General features: G+C 36.8%; 1 protein-coding gene across 40 annotated transcripts in view; it reads right to left on the bottom strand.

The window, feature by feature from the left end:
• LOC108234849 (protein tyrosine phosphatase receptor type D) overlaps window positions 1-6000 on the bottom strand; it is a 441438-nt gene that overhangs the window by 174509 nt on the left and 260929 nt on the right. For all 40 annotated transcript variants that reach the window (XM_017414393.3, XM_017414387.3, XM_017414372.3 and 37 more), the window contains exon 9: window positions 542-579. The gene's annotated coding sequence lies outside the window, so the exon portion shown is untranslated. The remainder of the gene's footprint in view (window positions 1-541; window positions 580-6000) is intronic.

Here is a 6000-nt window from a genome sequence, read left to right on the forward strand (position 1 = left end):
AGAATGGACTCATATACTCAAAAGCATTATTTAATTCATTTGGACCTCAAAATCATCCACATCGTCTTCTGAGTCTTGTCCACACATGTCAAAGTTTGGTGAAAACAATCAGACTGAGTTCACTTTCCAAACACACCGATAGCGCCCGCATCATGAACATTTAGATTAATGAGATTATCGAACGACCCACATGCCTGCTTTGATTTCTGGCACTCCTCTCGCTCTTCTAAGGCACATTCTTGCTCGGGTAAAATGTAAATGACATGGCAGGCCGTGCCATTTATCTCTGCCAGACACGGTTAAAAACAAGTTCTTATTGACTGGGCAGGATTTGTGATTTCCAAAGCAGCAGCACCTCATCATCTCTGAGAACGGGCTAATTAAACAGCAGGGAGAAAAGAACACTAGGCCTTTCAAATCAGACTTTTTATTCTGCTGCTACAAGCATTAATGCAGCCCTAAGACTGAAAAGAGAGTGAAAACCGAGCTAAAGGCTCAATAATACACATCTCTGCAATAATTCTTCTATCAGTAAACTTACCTTTCAGCACTCAAGCAAACTTTCCAACGGTTCAAGAGCTGCAAAAGATAACAAAAACACACATTAGATCGCTGTATACTTATGCTGTCATAAAACCTGCTGTAATAAAAAAAAACTGATGTCATTCGTGGGAAAGAGTTCAATGTGTTACGACAGGTTCTGTAATTGGAAAATAATTCAAATCACAGCCGGCACAATGCAATGATCTGCTGCCTCGCACTAATTCAGCTTCTTACAGTGTAAAGGGCAAACATTTATTACCCCGTGATTACGTTTGGCAGGCGTATGTGTCTGACACTTTGAAGCCCTTGTAATTTTCCGACCCGTTACAGAAATCCTGTCTTCACCACTGATATTCAATCACTGCTTTTGAATGTGCTGCTCTTCCCGTGGATTTCATTCACTGAGCCACGAAATCAAAAGAGGGGAATTTGGAGCTGGAGAGACACTGAGCAGCTTTTGGTTATCGCCCGGCGCCAAACGGCGAAAGAGGAAGGATAATGCTTCTGCCCGAGTCTCTGTGTGTGTTTGTCTGTATCATTATGAAAATCTCATGAATCACTAAATGGATTTTAATGAGCCTTTCAGAAAGTAATCATTGCATGAACATCTACAACTGATTAATATTTTTCAGTCAATGTGATTCAAGATGGCCATCACAGCTAAGGGATCTTGGCAAACTCATAAATAGCTACACCTGAGTACATTTTACAGAAATGGAGCAAAAACCTTATGCAATAGTGGCTGTGACTGATCTTCAACATATAATCTGAGCACTAACAGATCTCATGAGAGCTCTATAAATCATGTGCAATTATATAATGGTATTTTTAACATTTGACTAAAATCAGCATCTACAAGAAAAAGTAGATTAGAGAGAAAAACTCAGTTTCAACACCAATATCAGTCAGACCCACAGTATATTTGATCCATTCTTGATCTCAAAGTTTAGTTTTTTTTTTAACCCCAAGGGGAATCCAGAAAATGACTGATAGTTCCAGTGCAACAATCAGCAGGGAATAAGAGAGCCACCTGTCAGGGTCCTGACACCTTTTGTAGTTTTATGGACAATAACTGGTCTTGAATGTAGCCACTCAAGTACTGTCAGAACTTCACAGAACAGTTGGTTTGAGGAAGAAAAAGAAAAAAAATATCTGTTTTCTGTGGAATATTGAGTGAACTTTCAGAAAACAATTTCTAAAATTTTTGAGAAAAAAAAGGAGTCTACACTCATTTTTATTTTATTATTTTTGCCATCACATTAGATGCACATCTACAACAGCTCTTTTTGATTCAACTTGGTCACCACAGCAAAGGGATCTTAGCAAACACAAAAATGGCTATAACAGTCAATTTTACAGACACAGAGCTAAAATATGGTGTGGTAGTTACTAAGTCTGATCTTCAATTTATACTCTGAACTCTAACTGATCGCATTATTTCTGTGTTTAAAACTTTCCCTCGAAGTATTGGAATCAGCTTTGTGTCTCTTAGTGAAAAATCTCATGAAGTCACTGGATAGATTTAATGAAATTTTGAGAATGACATCATTGGGTGTACATCTACACCTGATTAACTTTTGGAATCAATCCAATTCAAGATGGCTACCACAGCTATTTAAAATTAACCAACACAAAAATGACTATAGCTTAGTCAATTTTACAGATTTAAAGCTAAAATTCAATGTGGTAGCAACAGAGTCATCCCCAATGCTAAGTGGGACATCCCATGTCGCCTGAGATTGTGGATAACATTTTCAATGTTTAAACAAAACACTGTAACTCTGTCATTTACATAAGATGATCTTAGTCTAAAACTCTGGCATGAAAGGCAGTGAGTGATATGCAGTCCTTCAAGGAATGCTAGGCCTTTATTTTTTTTATCTTGGATTGGCAGATCCTACTGATAGCCATCCCCTCAATATCCCAAAGAGAATATTTAACAGCACAAATTAGACAATAATTAAACCATTTCAACATAATTTGCTTTTCGCTGTGAACAAATCTAAAACACTCAACAGGGGGAAACTCCACAGAGTCCAGGAGATTCTTAACAAGGCCCTCTACTTATTCAGCTGCTGTCTGACAACACCTTGACGGATTCTACATTATGCCTTAAATAGACCCAAATAATGACGCTGGCGTGCGGAGCAACTGTTGAAATAGACGTGATGACCTTCTTAAAACACCATCTGTTGCACAGCACAACCACAGCAAGGCAATATTAGCCAGTGAGGCTGAAAGAGTCACATTACACGACTCCCACAGTGTTCCCCCACACTGCAAATGGCAGAACGCAGTATTTTTACATTACTTAATTTCAAATACTACAGCGGGATCACTGTGGTTTTTATTCTGCAGCCAGTGGGAATATGTAGAAGCTACTGTAATTACTGATAAATTGAGATTTGATTGTGTAAATAACCGTAAAGAGGAGAATAAAATCCCACATCTATTTGTATCTGAGTGAAGAGACTAAATTAGGAAGTATCCGTTATTTCGTTGTATTTACCATCCACCTTCTTTTAGTTCTAGGGTGTTGTTATTAGGACACAAAACTAATCTGGTCCTTAGCATGTTTGAAAATTATTTAAATCTAACTAAGTATACAAAGACAATTAACAAAATCCACCTTCTCATTTGTCATTGCTAAAACCAAAATTTAAAAGTGAGCCTATATTGGCTTCTTCCATAAAATTTAAAAGAGAAAGTAGCAGCCAGGCCATCATTCTACAGAGACAAAGAATATTCACAAGTGCAAAACATTTAAGACAGTTAATCTTCCCAGGAACAGAGCCACAGGAAATTCACACCAAGGTCAGATTGTGCAATCTTCAAAGAAATAATAAAAAATAAAATAAAAAATAACAGCTTCATCTCAGACTCTACAGTCCTCAGTTAGCAGGTCAAAAGTTAACCTTCTAGCTGAAGCAAATTACAGCATTAGTCATCTAAAGACAGGTTAAAAGAACAAGAGTTAACAGTGTTAGACAATAGAAGAATTAGTGCTGACTTGATCAGCATGTACTTGTGCTGTTTTTGGCTGTATTTTTATGGTGGAGTGTGCTTTTTAAATACTTTACTATATATATATATATATATATATATATATATATATATATATATATATATANTTTCACATAAATACATACATTTAAAAACAAAGTTTGTGACAATAGAAAAGCAAAGAAAGGCTTGTTTGGAAAATCATCAGGACAAAGCCTCTTATTTCTCAAAAGAACACAGCAGCATGACTTAAAGGGTACCCCTTATGCAAAATTCCCTTTTTTCACGTATTTGTACTTCCATTTGGGTATCTACTGCTTCTAGAAACAGTCCAAGCACAAAAAGAAAAACACCCAGACATTTTTTGACAATAAGTAAATGTTTTCTGGTGTCTGCAAAATGACCCGTTTCAAAAACCTCAGGATTGTTGCCTCACAATCTCCATTAGCAACCCCAAGCCAAGCCCAGTCCCTCACCTAACAACCCAAGTGGAGCTCCACCCACTTCATTACAAGAAGACTGTCATGTTTGTTCTGCTGGTTTTACTGCTGAACAATGTCTGCTGGAAAAGGAAAATGTTTTGTTGTCGGCTGCAATATAGAACATGTGTCCATTCGTGTTCTCCCAGTCACGGAGAACAGAGCTGCGGGGCTTAATTTTATTTTTGATGGCAATGTCCAGCAACAAATCTTTCAACATTAAAGCTAAAAATCCAATAATAAAGTTGTTGCAAAGGTCCTGTCAAAGTCCAAAACTCAACCAGATTGAAATGTTGTGGCGGGACCTTAAGAGAGCTGTGCAGAGACAAATATCTGAAAACTTCAATGAACCAAAGAATCGTTGAAAAAAGGAATGAGTCAAACATCCTATGCGACCATATGATAGACTCAAAGTCCTACAGAAAAGGAATATTCTAAGTTATCGCTATGATTCTACAAGCTGTTGAATCATGGGATGTACTTTGTTTTTCATACCCAGCTTTTCCATTGTCCAAAGTCCAAGTGTATTTGTACTAATGAGGTTAGATTTGAATCATTTAAAAACCTGGTGAAGACCAGATCATTTTACTGCGTCCTTTCCCTTTTCCCATGATTGTAAAGAGTTTGTGAAAATGAAAGCTTATGAACCATCATGCTGTGTGTTCTACCTAAATAACTTTTGTGATACCAAGTCTTTGCACTTTAGTATTTCCAACCCTTTTTTTAAATTCACCCTCCTCCCATCACCACTTTTTCCTGTTTTCATAGTTTCGTTTTTACATAATTTGAATTTTTTTTCCCCCTCTACACCTTGGTGTCAGGGTCACAGTCCCTTCCAGCTTCACTCTTTCCTTACTGATCTGCGTCCCTTTGTGTTTTTTTTTTTTTTTTGTTCTCTTCTCCCCCCATTTGAAATTCTTTGTCCACTGCCCTCCTGACAGCCACCCATCAACCTGGGTGCAATTTAAAAAGCCCTTCAACAGCTGCCATTCCACAGGGCTGGCTATCAGTCCAGCTGCCAGAGCCCAGACAGCGTTTCTCTCAGGAAAAGACTTTGAACATCAGTTTGGTCCTCCCCCCCAACCCCACCCAGAGTCCAAATGGACTGAAGGTGAAAGATAGGATTTCTCAAAGACCAGTTCAGCTGAAGAGGTGGAATTCTAAGGTATTGCTTCCTGATGTGCTACAGTCAGCACAAGACACGCAGGATTTGAGAGTTAAAATAAATACTTTGACGTTGTACATTCTGATAGTTATGAAATAATTAAAGGCCTAGCATTCGTTGAAGAATGCATTACACCCACCACCTTTCATGTTGGAGTTTTAAACAAAGATCATCTTAAGTTGAGAAAAGTTATAGCCATTTTGGTCAAACCTTGAAAATAACATTATACAAAATTCCATACAATATTGTAATATCTTGTGTTAACTGTTAGTGCTTGAAATATATGATGAAGATGAATGTCAGCTACTACCACACTGAATTTTAGCTCCATATATGTAAAGTACTGAGGTATAGTCATTTTGTGCAGGTTAATGTTGATTAGATGTAGCATCTAAGTTGAATTGGGTTTACTCCAAAAGTTCATCAGTTGTAGATGTACAGCCAATAATTAATTTGAGAGTTTAATTAAAATCAATCCAGTATGTTTATGATGCATTTTGCTAAAAATATAGACAAACAGGGTTGACTCCAAATGTTGATGCACAGGTTTTTAGACAAAGACACATTGCAATGTATTGCCCTCAAAGTACAGGTGCTGGTCATAAAATTAGAATATCATGAAAAAGTAGATTGATTTCAGTAATTCCATTTAAAAAATGTAACTTGTATATTATATTCATACATTACATACAAACTCATATATTTCAAATGTTTATTTTGTTTAATTTTGATGATTACAAATGACAACAAATGAAAATCTCAAATTCATCATATCAGAAAATTAGAATATTACTGAAGACCAATAAAAAC

This window comes from Kryptolebias marmoratus, linkage group LG7 (assembly GCF_001649575.2).
Source record: "Kryptolebias marmoratus isolate JLee-2015 linkage group LG7, ASM164957v2, whole genome shotgun sequence".
Lineage (NCBI taxonomy): Eukaryota > Metazoa > Chordata > Actinopteri > Cyprinodontiformes > Rivulidae > Kryptolebias > Kryptolebias marmoratus.